General features: G+C 38.0%; 1 long non-coding RNA gene across 1 annotated transcript in view; it reads left to right on the top strand.

The window, feature by feature from the left end:
* Positions 1-4,496: 4,496 nt before the first annotated feature.
* Positions 4,497-18,287, top strand: part of LOC125784409 (uncharacterized) — a 144,875-nt gene continuing 131,084 nt past the window's right edge. Inside the window, exon 1 of the long non-coding RNA XR_007427201.1 lies at positions 4,497-4,698. This is a non-coding gene — a long non-coding RNA (uncharacterized LOC125784409). The remainder of the gene's footprint in view (positions 4,699-18,287) is intronic.

Below are 18,287 nucleotides of genomic sequence, written 5' to 3'. Positions count from 1 at the left end.
TTAAAAACCAGGGTTATTCCACCAAATATTGATTTTTGAACTCTTAAAACTTTATGAATATGAACTTGTTTTCTTTGCTCATTATTTGAGGTCTGAAAGCTCTGAGTCTTTTTTGTTATTTCAGCCATTTCTCATTTTCTGCAAATAAATGCTCTAAATGACTAAAAAAAAAATATTTGGAATTTGGGAGAAATGTTGTCTGTAGTTTATAGAATAAAACAGCAATGTTCATTTTACTCAAACATAAACCTATAAATAGCAAAATCGGAGAAACTGATTTAGAAACTGAAGTGCTCTCTTATTTTTTTCCAGAGCTGTAGTTTACATGTAAGGATTGGTGTCAGAAGGGGTTCATTTAAATAGTTCTGTGTTTAATAAACCCACCCACTAGATAGCAGTGATGTATTTTAAGGTTAGATTCCATTGTTTTTTTAGTGTTTTTAGTTTTTTCAAAGTGTCACACTGGCCAGACACACGACAGACACTCGCAGATATCAGTCACACAGTTTATTAATAAAGAGCAAGGCTTACAGGAGTAGTTAGGGACAGGAAGGGTCAGTAACAATATAGCAGCAAATATAAACAACATACCAGAGAGTCAGTCAAAACAGGGTCATACATGGTAAATCCAGTAGAGAAAGAGCAAAGGCAAAAGAGTAGTAAAAATACAAAAATGATTCGGCAACAGAAATTAACAATAAAAAGCGGCAAGGCAAAAATCAGTAGTAGGAAAGCAAATACAAAAAAAGTTTTCAATAAAGGCAATAAACAATCATTCAACCTTTATTTTCACCCTTATTGACAACGTTGCTGAGCACTTACACTATGAAAGGACTGAAAACATTTAATTAAAAATTGAAATAATAAGAAAAAAAATGTAAAACATAAATAAAATATATATGCAAACAGATTTTTTAATGAAAATTCTAAAAGAGCATAAAAACAAATCGACACATAAAAAGTAAAGAATTTACGAAATATAAAATAAAGACAAAGGAAATGTGTCTTAGAAGACCTAGAAAACTAGAATCCATACTCAGCAGGGAACAGAGCAAACTAAGGGTTATATATATATATATATATATATATATATATATATATATATATATATATATATATATATATACTAGTAAGGACAGGTGGAACAAATCAGTATTTGGGGGAGCAGGAACATTGTATCATGTCATGTCATGTGATCTGCTTAGTCAGGAAAGTCTGGTGTGAGTGCATGCTGGGAGTTTGAGTCCAGAGCAGGCAGACTGACAGCTTAAGGACAATATCTTTTCTAAAATTTAAACAATTGCACCATATTGTTTAGCTTACAGTATCTTGAATCGTAACCCTTATATTGTGCAGTTCTTGTCAATATACACTGCGATATAAATAACCTTAAGACTAAGCGTTTAATATTGCCTATATATTTAAACATAAATAAATATAATCAATTCTATTCACTTCTATTCAAACTGAGCAGAAAATTTGATCTAAATTCGCTTTGTTTCTGTATGTAATTCCTGTTTTGAGCAGCTTCTCTGTAATTTTCCATCACTGCATTTTTCACAAGAGTCTAAATCAGCATCGTGTGACTGGTTTTGTTTTATTCCTCTGATGGGGGGGAGGCGGGGGGCTACAATAGGAACCGCAGAGCGTTAGAGCTGTGAGGGTTTAATGAGGAAGACCACCGGAGTCCTTCACTTCACACACAGCCCCCTGTTATCGTCTCTGAGGCCCTGTTGAGTTTAATCCTCTTAATTACTGGGGGTCGGTCACGGGGGTCTGCGCTGCATGCTGACCTGTGGTTTCTGTATGTGTGTGTGTCTTTGTGGTGTGAAGCAAGCAACTGTGAAGCTGAGAGAAGATGGAAAATCTGTCATATATTGGCCATGGTACAATTAGTACAATCGTATAAAATGTCCTGAAGAAGAAAGTCATCACTGGTGTACTAAGTAACTGATGTAAAACAACAAGACCAAGGAAAACCACAGCAGTTGATGCTCTTTACACGTGAAGCTGAGAGAAGATGGAAATCAATAGTTGAGCCATTGCAAAAATATTTGCCATAGCCAGAACAACTGTTTGGAATGTCCTTAAGAAGAAAGTCGTCACTGGTGTACTAAGTAACAGGTGTCAAACAAGTAGACCAAGGAAAACCACAGCAGTTGATGCCTTTTAAATGGCCGTTATGAGGCAACTGTGCAGCTGAGAGAAGATGGAAATCAATATTTGAACCATTGCAAAAATATTGACCATAGCCAAAACAATGGTATAGAATGCCCTGAAGAAGAAAGTCGGCACTGGTGTACTAAATAACAGATGTCCAACAAGTAGTAACAAGTAGACCCAGGAAAGCAGCAGTTGATGCTCTTTAAACGGCCATTTTGAGGCAACTGTGCAGCTGAAAGAAAATAGAAAATTAATCAGAGCCATTGCACAAATATTTGTCATAGCCAAAACAATGGTATGCAATGTCCTGAAGAAGAAAATCGTCACGGGTGTACAAAGTAACAGATATCAAACAGGCAGACCAATGAAAAGCACAGCAGTTGATGCCTTTTAAACGGCCGTTATGAGGCAACCGTGCAGCTGAGAGAAGATGGAAATCAATATTTGAGCCATTGCAAAAATATTGTCCATAGCTAGAACAACTGAATGGAATGTTCTGAAGAAGAAAGTTGTCACTGGTGTACTAATTAACAGATGTCCAACAAGTAGACCAAGGATGATGCATTTTAAGCAGCTGATATGAGGCAAATGTGAAGCTGAAAGAAGATGAAAATCAATATTTGAGCCATTGCAAAAATATTGTCCATTGCCAGAACAACTGTTTGGAATGTCCTAAAGAAGAAAGTCATCACTGGTGTACTAAATAACAGATGTCAAATAAGTAGACCAAACAGAAACATTGTGAAATTGTGTAAATATCATAAGAAACAACCTCCAGAGGGCAGGAGAGAAGGAATCAAAAATACAGAGGCTTCAGCAGAAGATAAAAAACACTAATTAACAATAAGGTGAGACAAAGATTAACATGTGGTGTGAAATGACCAGTGAAAGATGGAATACAGGCTGGGATACAGGCTGGAAGTGTGTTTTTATGTGCACTGTGTCAATGTGTCAGTGTGTGTGTGTGTAGTCACTGTGGCACCAGCCTCCCATAACCTGAAGGCACAGGGTCGCTTGACGGGTCACGTTTGACGCCCCTGACGCCGCGGCCCACCGCCCCGCTGCCCTTTAAACGGCCGTTATGAGGCCTGTTGGTCAGTGTCTGGACAGTTGACATAATGAGACCCTTTTATGACCCTGCAGGGCCGCATTAACTCCAGCGTCTCTGGGGTGGACCACTGCCTGGGGGTGGTTTAAGGGGGGCTGCGGCTGACAGAGAGTGTCATCCTCATCTCTGATGAACTTTTCTCCGTCCAGGTCACGACTGAATCACTCCTGTTTAGAAAAGACCACTTTCATCAGTTTCAAAGACTCAAAAAAGCCAATAATGGCAGGTTCACACTACACGATTTTGGGCCAGTTTTTCAGGCAGCGACGCTCGCCGAGCCGTCACTCACTGATCACTGACGAGTCGCAGACGCCCGGTAAATATTCAACATGTTTAATATCTGACTCAGTCAGCGACTAGGAGTCAGGAGCAGCGGCTACATACAGCCAATGAGATCACAGAAAGAGAGAACCATGGGTTCAAAACACACCAGAGCTGTTTATGGAGAGTCTGACCACCCTACCATTCCCCCTGTTATATCAGTAAATGACTCTAGAGGGAGCCTGTGAGTGAGTCCTCTATGAATGGACTGAACGGAGCTAAAAGCTAAAAACTTATTATGAACTACTTTTTCTGAGTATTTCTTTAATTTTAGAACGTAGAATAATGTATTTTACTAAAAAAACTAAAAAAGCTCTAGCATTACTGCAACTGTGAGCTGATTGGTCGTCGAGCTGATCCTGGAGATACAGGTAGAGCATGTTTAAAAGGCGTATAACTGGAATTCAAAATGATAAAAAAATATGTCTGTAGTATTGAAACCTTTGATACAGTTCTGTGTTGACGACATGAGTGCATATTTCAGTATAAAACTGATCAGACATTTATAAACTCTTTGCTCAGTTGCTTCATATGAACCTGTTCATGTTGGACTCACTTTAAGTACGTATTCTCCTCTATAGAGATTCTCTGGAATGGCATCGGTAGTTGTCATGTGTTTAGTTCTGGTGTCTTCTGGAAAAAGTAATAGACCATTTCAGTTTCTGAATCAGTTTCTCTGATTTTGCTATTTATAGGTTTATGTTTGAGTAAAATGAACATTGTTGTTTTATTCTATAAACTACAGACAACATTTCTCCCAAATTCCAAATAAAAATATTGTCATTTAGAGCATTTATTTGCAGAAAATGAGAAATGGCTAAAATAACAAAAAACATGCAGAGTTTTTAGATCTCAAATAATGCAAAGAAAAAAACAAGTTCATATTCATAAATTTTTAAGAGTTCATAAATCAATATTTGGTGGAATAACCCTGTTGGTTTTTAATCACAGTTTTCATGCATCTTGGCATCATGTTCTCCTCCACCAGCCTTACACACTGCTTTTGGATAACTTTATGCTTTACACTCCTGGTGCAAAATTTCAAGCAGTTCAGTTTGGTTTGATGGCTTGTGATCATCCATCTTCCTCTTGATTATATTCCAGAGGTTTTCAATTTGGTAAAATCAAAGAAACTCATCATTCTTAAGTGCTCTCTTATTTTTGTCCTGAGTTGTATATTATTAATATTTGGATCTGTGGACGGTCTTGGTTTTGCATTTGGCCATATGCTTTTGCAGGGTGGGATTACACACATGGGGGGGGGGGAGTGGCTTCATTCTCAGCTCAGGAAACATTTATTCCACTACAACTTTATATAGAAAGTAGCTGTTTGGCACTTTAATCAATATTAATGTTTTAAATGTCAGATTTAGCACATCTAAATATAAAAAATCTCCTACATGTTGTGAATACATAGCAGGCAGCAGAGTTCACAACAGAAGCACCTGGTTTAAGAAAAGCACTTTCCAGTTTATGACCCTGAGAACTGAGAACATGTTTCAGAGGAGGCTGCTTATGATCGCTGACCTCTTTCTGCATGACTCTCAGTAAAACAATGTTTATGTTGACCCCTGAACCTCCAGCTTACGGACGCTCTCTGTAGATAACACACACTGTTTACTGAGCCACAGCCGGCCGCTCTACAGCCAAGAACCGTGTCTCAGGTGGAGCTTTAGGGGTGCCAGAGTGACCACACTAAAATAAACACACTATCCTCCACTGACCATTCAATTAGAAGCAGTTTTACTAAGGTTTTAGCAATATTAGAGTCCAAGCACACAAAATATACCAATATTTTGTTGACTGCCCTTTGAAAAACAGATGAGAAAACAAAGATCATCTATCAGTGTGGAAAAGGTTATAAAGTCATTTCTAAATCTTTGGGACTCCAGAGAACCACAGTGATTCACTATTATTCACTAATGGAGAAAAACACATGGAACACTGGTGAACCTTCCCAGGAGTGACCGGCCGACCTAAAGAAATTACTCCAAAAGGGCATGAACAACTCATCCAGGAGATCCCAAAAGATCCCAGAACAACATTTAAGGAAGGTCAGTGTTATTGAAAATAGTGTATTTCAATGTTGAAATAGCGCACTGGAGTGTGAGTTCAGAAAAGGCAGATCCTCTGGCCGCAGGGCTTTTTAAACACAATGTTACGCTGTCAAAGTGTCTTTAATAAAGGGAAGCAAACATATCATGTTTAGGACATTAATGGGGTAATAGGGTATCGCCATTAATGGTTATGGCCTCACTAACTCTAAATGTAATGCAATCAAATCGTCACAGCAATGCTCCACATTCTTCTACAAACCTACAAAACAAAAAAGATTTTTTTTTCCCACATAAATTAGCTAACTAATTAATCGATTGATTATCAAGTCCTCTCGTTGTTTTTACCCTTAAACTGTAATATTAAATTATTATTTGTTATACATTACATGGATGCTACATTATGTACAATATATAACTGCAATCTGCAATTTATACAACAGTTAGTTCCGACCTCACAATCTGATTGGTTGAGAAGTGTTCTTGCCCTGCTGATATATGTGATAACATCACAGCCTTCTCACACTGTATCACTCCGCCGACGCATTGCCGACTAACGGCGTATATACAAAGGACACCCGCAGCAGCGTTAGCTTAGCACAGGCTAGCACTCAGCCGCGGCACGCTCGCCCGCAGCGCTGGCTCATCTTTTGTGGAAAAAAGGGAAAGAAAATCGCTCGGTTAATGCCGTCTGACAGCCAAAATGCTATCCAGCCAGGCTAGGCTAAGCTAAGTTAATGCTGAGCTAAAGCAAGCTACGCTAACCTAACCACAGTCCAGCCAGCTAGCTAAAACCAACGACACCCAGCAAAACAAATAGAAACGCTCAAAAAATGCACAGCTTTCACCTGAAGACGACTCCACAGAGCAGGAGAGGAGAGTATTAGCGTTATTTCACCCTCCTAACGTTACCATCTTCACTTATTCCCAATTTTGATTTCAAGCTTACTTTCGTGGTGTTAGTCTGCCTGAACCATACACTGTTTTGTAGTTAAGTTTCAGTTCTGTTACAGTTGTGGTGGAACTACTTTTTGGTGGAAGGCTCAGTCCATTTTAAAGCATATTCAAACTGAATTTCTTAAAGTTCTTTAATTTATTTTCTTTATTCATTTTGTAAAAAAAGAAACTGTTGTATAAAAGCAATAGAACACTTGAGGTCGTGTGTTATCACGAATAACATCACGGCTGTGATGATCTACGACACTCGCCTTCGGCTCGACACTCCTTCTCGTGTTCTATTGCTTAAATAACATATAACTATGAATTGAACAGTTATATATCATAATTACACACGAATCGCTCCAAAAAGCACAAGCAACGTAATTCAGTATAGTTAGGTGGTTGCTGTGTTATTGCTAGGTGGTTTCTATGGTGTTTCTAGACGGTTGCTGTGATTTTGCTGGGTAGTTGCTGTGGTGTTGGTTTGGTGTTGGTAGGTGGTTGCTGTGTTGTTGGTAGGTGGTCGCTGTGGTGTTGCTTGGTGGTTGCTGTGATGTTGCAAGGTGGTTGCTGTGTTGTTGCTGGATGTTTGCTGTGGTGTTGCTAGGTGGTTGCTATGGTGTTGTTAGGTGGTAGCTATAGTGTTGGTATATGGTTGCTGTGGTGTAGCTAGGTGGTTGCTGTGGTGTGGCTAGGTGGTTGCACTAATGTGCTAGGATGTTGCTGTGGTTCTGCTAGGTGGTTGCTGTGGTACTGCTAGATGGTTGCTGTGGTGTTGCTGGATGGTTGCTGTGGTGTTGGTAGATGGTTGCTATGGTGTTGCTAGGTGGTTGCTGTGGTGTTGCTAGGTGGTTGCAATGGTGTTAGTCGACTTAACTAAACACAGGAACGGTATATTTGCAACGATTGATTTATACACAGCTGAAGCAGATCAGTACTCAGGTGATGAGGAATGTGAAAGCAATTCTGGATTGGACGAGAGGTTGCAAATGGCAGAGTCCTCTGGAAGAGAGGTATTATGGGATGTGTAGAGCAAGGAGTTAAAAGGAGGCAAAAGGCCAGATTGTGTAACACTATCACAAATAAATAAATGTTGAATAAAACATTTAAACCCACCTTCAGATGACTAGTTTATAATATTTCAGCACCCAATAAATTATTATTGAATAACAATAAATGATAATGAGAAAGGTGTGAAACAACAGTTGTTTAACATTAAAAAAATATTTAAAAAATAAAAAAAGACAATTTCAATGAACAAAATGTCACATTCACACTTTATACACCCAACAACTTAAAATACTGAATAAATGTATTTAAAATATGTAATAATTGTATTTATTTTTTCCATAAAAAGACAATTTCCACAAACAAAATCCCATATTTACCCTTTATACACCCAACAACCTAAAATATTAAATAAATGTATTTAAAATATGTAATAACTGTATTTGTTTATCATAAAAAGATGATTTCTACAAACAAAATCCCATATTTACCCTTTATTCACCCAACAACAGCTTAAAATACTGAATAAATGTATTTAAAATATGTAATAATTGTATTTATTTTTCCATAAAAAGACGATTTCCACAAACATATTTACCCTTTATACACCCAAACCAAATTAAAGTACTGAATAAATGTATTTAACATATGAAATTGTATTTATTCTACTGATATATCACCTAATATAAGGATATATCTGCACACAACTTCTTAGCGGGTCTCAGCTAAAAGCGAGGTATAATTCATACTAAACAGAACTCTGGTGTTGTTGTTGTTACCTGTGATGCCTAAAACAAAGGGTTAAAGGCAGTGAGGTCAGAGTAGATAACCTATTTTTTTTAGAAAACTGAAAATAACAGCAGGAAACAGTGTTAAAAAAGAAACAGGCAGTCAGGGATATCCTGTGTCCCGTGTGGAGAACCACCCAAACCCCCCCATGTGTTTGCTTTAGTCCCTCACCCCCCAACATCCTCCACCCCCAAATACATACTTATCCATCAACACCTCAGTTCTGCAGCTATGGGAATTCACCTTAATCACACAGCAGCATTTCTGTTTATTATTAAAATTATTATTATTTTAAACACACAGGGACTTAATCAGCAGGTATGAAAACGTGGAGTGAAATACAGGGTTGATTAAGCGACGGAGGGGAATTTGTTACATTTGCATGCAGTTCATATTAACTGTTAAAATTAAACATTGATTTGAACCCCAGCTCACTGACTATTCTACAATAATATTACATTATTAAAGTATTTAAACAATATCTGTCCTGTATTCCTTTTTTGTGAAACAACTTTGCATTATGGGTATAAATAATGAATAAGTTAAGTTAAAATAGTTGCTAAGCTGTTTCTGTCTGAATAGTGTGAAGAGTTGTTGCTATGCTGTTGACTTTTGGCTAAAAGCCCAAAACTGAACCCCAAAAATGTTTGGCTAAAAGCTGAAGACCAAAAACTTCTGTCTACATGCTGAAGTCCAAAATCTTTTGGCTAAAATCCAAAAAACTCTAAAAGCTAAAGTGCAAAAACCTCTGGCTAAAAGCTAAAGTCCAAAAACTTCTGTCTTAAAGCTGAAGCCCAAAATCGTTTGGCTAAAAGCTTAAGCCAAAAAACTTCTGTCTAAAAGTTGAAGCCCAAAAATATCTGGCTAAAAGCTGAAGTCTAAAAACTTCTGGCTAAATGCTGAACCCCAAAAATGTCTGGCTAAATGCTTAAGTCCAAAAACTTCTGGCTAAAAGCTGAAGACCAAAAACTAATTGCTAAATGCTAAGATCCAAAAACATTTGGCTAAATGCAAAATCCAAAAACTTCTGCGTAAAAGCTAAAGTCCAAAAACTTCTGGCTAAAAGATTATGTCCAAAAACTTCTGGCTAAAAGCTAAAGTCTAAAAACTTCTCGCTAAATGCTGAAGCCCAAAATCTTTTAGCTAACATCCAAAAACCTCTGCCTAAAAGCTAAAGTCCAAAAACTTCTGTCTAAAAGCTGAAGTCTAAAAACTTCTGGCTAAATGCTGAAGCCCAACAACTGTTGGCTAAAAGCTGAAGACCAAAAACATCTGGCTAAAAGCTGATGTCCAAAAACTTCTAGCTACAAGCTGAAGCCTAAAAACGTTTGGCTAAAAGCTGCAGCCCAAAGATTTCTAGCTACAAGCTGAAGCCCAAAAACGTTTGGCTAAAAGCTGAAGCCCAAAAACTTCTAGCTACAAGCTGAAGCCCAAAAACTTTTGGCTAAAAGCTGAAGCCCAAAAACTGTTGGCTAAAAGCTGATGTCCAAAAACATCTGTCTAAAAGCTGAAGCCCAAATACTTTTGGCTAAAAGCTGATGTCCAAAAACATCTGTCTAAAAGCTGAAGCCCAAAAACTTTTGGCTAAAATTCAAAAACATTTGGCTAAAAACTAAAGTCCAAAAACTTCTGGCTAAATGCTGAAGTCAAAAAACTTTTGACTAAAATCCAAAAACGTTTGGCTAAAAGCTAAAATCCAAAAACTTCTGTCTAAATGATGAAGCCCAACAACTGTTGGCTAAAAGCTGAAGCCCAAAAACATCTGTCTAAAAGCTGATGTCCAAAAACTTCTAGCTACAAGCTGAAGCCCAAAAACGTTTGGCTAAAAGCTGAAGTCCAAAAACTGTTGGCTAAAAGCTGAAGCCCAAAAACATCTGTCTAAAAGCTGAAGTTCAAAAACTTTTGCCTAAAATCCAAAAACCTCTGGCTTTATCCTGTATTGTTTGAACTTCAGTTTCTCCTTCATGTCAGTAAATTTGAAAGATGCCGAGCGGTTGAGCTGCTCTCTGATTGGTGGATGTGCTGCCAGTTTCCTGCTGTTCTGGGTTCAGTGTGAGTGTGGATGGAAAGCCCATCGCTGTGCTGCACAAACAAAGCCTGGACCTGCTGATCAGGAAATAACCTCTCTCCACTTCCTGTCTGCTTTGCACCCTCTTCCTGTTTGGGCCTTTAGAACTGAATTTTAGTGATATCACTCTTTTACTCTGTTCCTTTCTTCTCTCTTCTTTAGCTGGTGCCCAGTTTACTCACATCCTGTAACTGGAACCAGTGTGAATTCCCACTATTAGTTTAATGAGAATACTGTAGTGTCTGAACACTAACTCCCTTTAACAGTGATTTTAGGGGTCCAATGATGAAATTGGCACTCACCAGGAAAGGAAGAGCAAGAGTTCCTCTGTTGTACAGTTCATCAGCTTTAAAAACCACAGGTTAACAGCTTCACAGTATTTTGGTTTATTTAACATTTTTAGGTTACTATATGATTCCTTATGTGTTCCTTCACCTATTATATTATAATATGAAATAAAACATATAAATTACACATTTAGAGAGGTATTATAGCAATATATAGGCATGCAACTATACATAAATAAAAGGTATATGATATATTACAAAATTATAATTAATTACTAGGAACAAAACACAATTCCCCTTTAAACCCCAATATTCTAGAAGTCTAGAACGAAAACTCTGGATTGGGGTTCAAAGGGTATTGTGTCTTTGTTCCTAGTAATTTTGGTTTATTTCAAAACACATTATTCATTTTAATAATTGGTTTTAGGATGTTAGCGACATATACACTCTTTAAGGACAAAACTAGGACTTCAGCTCCGAGCGCCGCCATCCCTGTACTGATAATGATAGACATATATATACATAGATTCCGCATAGCCTGCCTCCTTGTGTAGCAAACAGAGCCAGGAGGCAGGCTATGTGGAATCTATGTATATATGTGTCTATGTCATTATCAGTACAGTAATGGCGGCGCTCAGAGCTGAAGCTAGCATTATGGGATGTAAACAGTGTTTTTAATAAGCTTCTTGTGCACTTTTTAAGTCATTAATGCCTCATTTTAAATGTCAGGGCTCTCCGGATTCTAGCAAGGAGTTATAGAGCTACTTTGAGCTGGATAACGGTGGAAAAAGCGATTTTTGGGGCAAATTGTGCCCTGTGTCGCTCAGTCTGAAGGGTTTTTGGACAAACTGTTAAAATTTCCGGATCTCAGAAAGCTGTGGGAGAACGGAGGTGTGCTATTCATCAAAGGTAAAAACTTTTTATCATGTTTTACTTCAACAAAAGTCCATTTTACACCAGAGTTCTCCTTTAAGCTGCCATAATTCGTTTTGAAACAGTATATTAAGTTTATATTTAAGTATGTATTAATTTAATGATAAAAAGTATGTACTTTTACATATTGAGTATACTTTTAAAGGGTTTCTCTCTCTCTCTCTCTCTCTCTCTGTTCCACACACACTCTCAGGTCCTCACAGATGGAGTGTGTTAGTGTGTGCAGCTGTGTCAGCACAGGGTGAATACAGGGGCGGGACAAAGAGAGAGGGATGAGAGAAAGAGGAGGAGAGGAAGAGGAAATGCAGTGTATGTGTGTGTGTGTGTGTGTGTGTGTGAGAGAGTTTGTGTTAAAGTCTCTTCCTCTATGACCTACTCTCTGGGGTCTTAGCAGAAGTGTGTTTGTATTAATATGTGTATCAGCATGAAGAATAAAGTGTGTGTGTGTGTGTGTGTGTGTGTGTGTGTGTGTGATGCTGCAGGAAGTACCTCCTCAGGTTCTGAGAACAGGAAGCAGGTCTTGCTTCATTTTTGCTTTTTCACCAGTCTGCAAAACAAACCCCTACCGAGCTGTACACTCCTACGCACACACACACACACACACACACACACTTATCCTGTAACACACAGACTGGGCCCATAATCCTAAGTCATAAAGACCTCGCCTACATTTATAAAACCACCAACCACCTTTCAAATGTATTTATATGCTTCTTTCTAATAGAAACTGCTTTGCTGTGAGGATTTTACTGCATTCAGCCACAACAACAGTCCTAATGTGTTTGTGTTGTATTTAAATGTACATGTACATAAAATGTACTTTTAGTATATGTATATTTAGTACATATTAATTTAATGTTAAAAATGTGCACTTTTTTCATGTTAAGCATACTTTTAAAATATATACTTTTTTAAAATGATGCTTTCCTCTTAGTGTTCTTTTTAAGTTCATTTGATATTGTCACCCTGCATTATTTTTTTTTCTGGTCACCTCATGCAGCCATACCTCCAGTACTCACTACACAGCACTATCCATATTTCACATGAAGTACAGTATTTGTGTACTGATGCATCCAGGAGTTTGTTGTGAATGCCTTTATCTTGAATTAAATGATTTTGGTTCTACAATGCCTGAACTGAACCAATCAACTTTGGTATTTCATGCGTCTTTTTAAAAGTCAACAGTCAGTTTCCCCTCACAAATAACTCTAAACACGAAGAGAGACATCTTTATCAGACTGTATTTTATTGTAGGTGCAGCAGATACAGAATGAATATTTGCACCATATGCATGGCTGATGTGCAATCAATTTGGTTAGCAGTGCAATGCTAACTGGCTAACTGTAAAATCAGGACATTACCGTGACCAGTATAACAGGTCCTAGTAACCTTATCAATCAAACTTATATACAGTTTTTACGAGCCCTCCAGGAACAAATAGGAATTGCATTGCAGAGCCTGAAACTCTAAAACAAGGTAATTAACATGAGACTCAATGAGAGAGATCTTGGGAGATTTCTAGACTGCGGGGAATCCACCAAAAAAGAAACGTAACTGTGGGGAATGCAACTCAATACTGATTGATCTGGGATATTTAGAGGCAGGACTGGCTGTCCAGAACAGTCACAGCTAGTGTAACAAGTGGTTGAATGTGCTGGAAACATTTTCCTCTACTCGTGCTTTGATGGGGCATCGCCTGATGCTCTAATGAAGAAACTGCCATGGATTGGGATGGGCCATCACAAAGTGGAAACACTGTGTTCCTAAAAAGATCTGGAATACTGATATGTCCAACCACAATACAACAAGTCCAAAAGTCAGGGTCCGCCACGGTATTGGGGTGTATCAGTACCCTCCAGTGATGCAGCATTAATGCAGAAAAAGTACACTGAGATCTTAGAGCAGCAGAGCAGACAAATCTTAAAGCTTGCCCTGATGTTTTTTGACAGCGAGGCTTTCTGAAAAATAGTTAGAGTGGGCGTGTCCACATGTTTGGACTGGTAGTCTAATTGAATGGGTTATAGTGTATTCAGCCTCTGCGTTTTTCAAATAGCGATTACACCACAGCGTGAAATCTGAACGTCTGACCACATTTGAACTGCCGTAAAACAAGCGTCCAGCTGTACTCGGTTGTTTACATGAATACACACACACTCACACACACACACACACACACACACACTCGCGCACATTCATACAATCACAAGAAGCTTTGTCTTCCTTCATTCTTCTCGCCCTTATGGCAGCTGACGTCGATTATCTTCACAATCCGACACGTTTTCTTCTGTTTCTGGAAAGAAACCACAGAAACTACAGAAACAATAGCCTGTCTGTCTCTCTATCTCTCTGTCTGTCTGTCTGTCTGTCTGTTCATCCGTCTGCTGCTCAACTCTCTCAGAAATGACCCCAGATAACAGAGGACAGAGCTGGTGAGGACATAGACTGGGAGCTGTCACTGCAGTGCTCCCAAGCTCACATAATCATCAGCCATAACAATAACACCACCTGCCTAATATTGAGTAGGTGCTGCTTGTGCCAACTCAACAGATCTGGTGGGTTTCCCGAAAGCTTCGTAACGCTAAGGACTTCGTTACCTCGTACTTAAGATTGATTGTTAATTAAAGAGTGTTTCCCAAACCCGTGCGTAACTAAAGTACTACGTAAACTCGCTCGCAGATTAACGAGTAACCTGACCCAGTCGTTATTCGTAAAGAAGTACTTTAAGGGGATTCTGCTTGCAGTTCATCACCTTAAACATCCAACCGCCAATTTTGAGAGAGAAAAATAATTATTTGTGTAGTTGAATCAATTATATTATATTATATTATATTATATTATATTATATTATATTATATTATATTATATTATAATGCCAACTTTGTCTGTAGCTTGCAGTGTAACTGGGCATATTGGAAGGAAAAGCAGCAACTATTGTTCAGCACCTCCAGGAACTCCTTTAAGACTATTCCAGGTGACTCTTCCTCATGAAGACACTGAGATTAAAATACCAAGAGGGTGCAGATCTGTCCTCAAAAATGAATGTATAAAGTATAAAATACATATTTTGCTGGTTTAAAATTTTGGTTTATAAAATTATGTGTTCCCATAAATAAAAAAATAATACATACATAAATAAATAAATTAACGAACAATATATATATATATATATATATATATATATATAGTGTGTCTTTGGTATCATGAGGACGCAACAAACACGCCTTGCACAGCTCGAAACACGCAGAAGACATTTACTAATTCTCTTAATTAATCATGGGTGTGGTTAATTTTGGGCATAACGTGAAATAAACCAATCAGTGTGCCAGTTGTCATTTCCTTTAAGAGTCAGATGAGCTCTGACTTTGGCGATTTCGTATCTTAACAGTGCGGCGCTTTTGTGCGCCGCGCTCAGTAGAGACTGATACTGAGCTGCACGTTCACACTGTGAAGATACTCCAGCAGCTCATTTAAGGGAACAGTAATGTTATTTTATTCTTTATTCTGTTTATTGTTGTGTTTAAAGTTGGGTTGGTGCTCTGCAGTGCGTTCGTGTGTGGGGGGTATACACAGTGCGCAGGGAGCACCTATAGGAATGGACTCTGAGGATTGACTGTTGTCAGGGTTTTAATCAGTCAGTGGAGCACCTGTGTTTTCCACCACCAAAATATATAGAAACACTCCAGAAATTTACCAGAACTCTTATGATATTTTAACAGCACAGGGGCAAGACGTGAAAATAGACTGTTGCCGGGGTGTAAGATAGCAAAGAGCATTTTGAATGTGATGCTCCCACCACCATGCTTAACAGTTGAGTTGGCACAGTGTTCTTGCGGATGAATACATCCACTAGTCAATAGTTTTATGTTACAACTGTATAAAAACTTAATTTTAAAGGGTTTTCTTTGTCCAAACTTTACTTTATATATATTTTTGAGGCTTGAAAGTATTAATTGTAAGGCATTTCAAGAGAATAGTAGAGATTAGCCTAACCAGACACAATGTGAATGGAAATTATTATCTGCAAATTTGAATTGGGATTAGTTTTATGAATTACAAAATGATAAAACATATTTGTGATAATCTGAATGTAAAAACATATAAATAATAAACTGATAACTACAGATACATCAATATAACTCAATGCAATTGGCAGCTAACTAGTTAGCACGCTAAAGGCTAGCTGGCTAAAAACAACACCACAAATAAGACTTCACACAGCAGCTCCAAACCCAGGCCTACAGCTAAACCATAAAATTACTCTCTCAGTTTATGTACACTGTGTTCAAACACGCATGGCTAGCCTGTTAGCATTCTGAGGTTAGCATAGCCAAGAGTGAGAACAACCCACAGGGAAATTTTTCGAGCTCCTGATGTTCTCCTCTTCTGCTGCTGTGGGTGTTCACTTGTGTAATGCAGGTATGAGTCAGTTTTTTGAGAGAGATGTTTTTATGAGTGATGAGTCAAATTTGGTAAAGGCTGGTTTAAGACCAGACAAAAACTGATTTCATGGTGGATCCTCACAACCACAAACCTAAAAGTCTCGTTCCATTGTTTTTAAATTCATTTTAAAATGTCTAGATGTGTCTTTAGTGTGAACAAATGTGATGTGAGCTGTTTTTGTAAATAAAGTGCTCAGGTGTTTCTATTTAGCCCTGTTTTAGATCACTGAATTAGTGGTCTCTAAAGAAAGACAGGATTTCAGCTCTTGCTCATGAATATTCATGCATGCAAATATATATCGCCTCTGATTGGCTAACAGCACTGCAGCAGAGAACGCCTACCTGCTGCCTTTTCCCCACAGTCAAATTTACAGCTCTAAAACTTAACCCATAGAATCCTACAAACGGATTTTTCGTCCAAAATCACACCTTGTGTTCTCAGCTTAATTACTCAGGAATCCCTTCACACATAAACATAATCCATGTATGGTTAGAAAGGGCGGAACTTACTCTTTCTAAACATAGCGATCACATCCCAGTGCGGTAAAGCTAAATCTACAAGAAACCCATTGAGAAAAACACCTAAAAAAGTGAAAAAATCTCCTTCCCCAACCAATATTATTTACCTTTAGTGCTTCAAACACATTTATCTGATGTTTCAAACCAAATAATATCAGTAAATAAAGACTCAAAAGTGTTCACAGAAAAAAAAAGTGTGAAACTACCTGCTTTACTCAAACTAAAGCTAGGTATGGTGTGCGCACTACTTTATATAGTTTTTATTTTACTCGCACATTTTTACTAAGTAGTTATTTTGCACTAAACACTTTTTTTTTTTTACATTTATTTAGACTGAAAAGTTTACATTTTTGTATATACAGTAGTTTTCTTTTTGTCCTGATTAAAATACTGAAAGGCATAGGCTGCTCTGAGTGTCAGGTTTTTAGTATCTACATGTATCCTAGAGGTGTGATTATTGATTATCAAGAAACATAAATCCACCTGATGCTGTTTCTCCATGTATTTAATCAAAGTAATAATTAATAAACCATGTAATGAACTCAAATCATCAATATTCTTATGATTTCAACTCATAAACACTCTAGTCTAAACATTTTTAAAAATATATCTTAGGTGTGAATACATTTGAAGTCTACAAATTGAAAAATAAGCAAAAATAGGTGTTTGGTAAATTTTGTATTAAAACATGATCAGTTTCATGAAAATATAACAATCCTGCTTCCTTTTACATTTTAAATGATTATATTTTAGAGCAGCCGTATGTCTTCTGGAGTAAAAGAGATCAGGGCATGTGTCTGTCTGATATAATTACTGTGTTATAAGACCTGAATAAGAGGAACTGAAAACAAAAACAGAGAAATATCACACAGCAATAGTTCTAAAGATACAGCACTGAGTGCTAGGTTAAGTTAACCCTTACACGTTTTTTAACGGCTTTTCTTTAACTATCTACTGCAGACAAAGGAGGTTGAGGAAGAGATTCATGTGCAGCATCATATACAACTCAGAGAGACCTACTGTATTTCACAAAGGAAGGAGACCTCATTATACTGTAGTAGATACTGTAAAAGTACCAAGTAGTCATGAAACAAGGGAAAAAATCCTGTATACTAGGGTGACCAAACGTCCGTATTTCCCGGGACATGTCCGTATTTCACGTCCTGTCCCGGGCGTCCCGGGTTTTTTGTAAAAAGTGAGGAAATGTCCTGGTTTTTAAATTACCTTCATTGGACCATTAAATTTACAGGCACTAGGGCACGGTGCTGCGTGTGACATAATCCCTGAGTCGCGTCAGTGAGAGCAGCCCTGTTCTTAATCAGAATGTAGACAGTGTGACTGTCAGTCAGTGCTGCCAACTTAGCGACTTTGTCGCCATATTTAGCGACTTTTCAGCCCCTTTAGCCACTTTTTTTTTGTAAAAAAAAAAAAAAAAGCGACTACCGACAAATGTAGTGAGTTTTTGTGGTGTTATTGGAGACTTTTGGCGACTCTGAGATGAACACACGCTCTCTTTAGCCGCGCTGCAGCGGCTGCCGCCGTGAGCCCCGCCCACAACACTCACACACCGCTCCACCAACACCGTGCCCACAGCCACCGCTGACTGACCCCGCCCCGTATTTACAGATCAGGATGTAAATATAACTGTCTTCAGTGTGA

Source organism: Astyanax mexicanus, chromosome 1 (genome assembly GCF_023375975.1).
Source record: "Astyanax mexicanus isolate ESR-SI-001 chromosome 1, AstMex3_surface, whole genome shotgun sequence".
NCBI lineage: Eukaryota > Metazoa > Chordata > Actinopteri > Characiformes > Acestrorhamphidae > Astyanax > Astyanax mexicanus.
The sequence above is the reverse complement of the archived record's forward strand: the minus strand, read 5'-3'. Positions and strand labels throughout refer to the sequence as shown.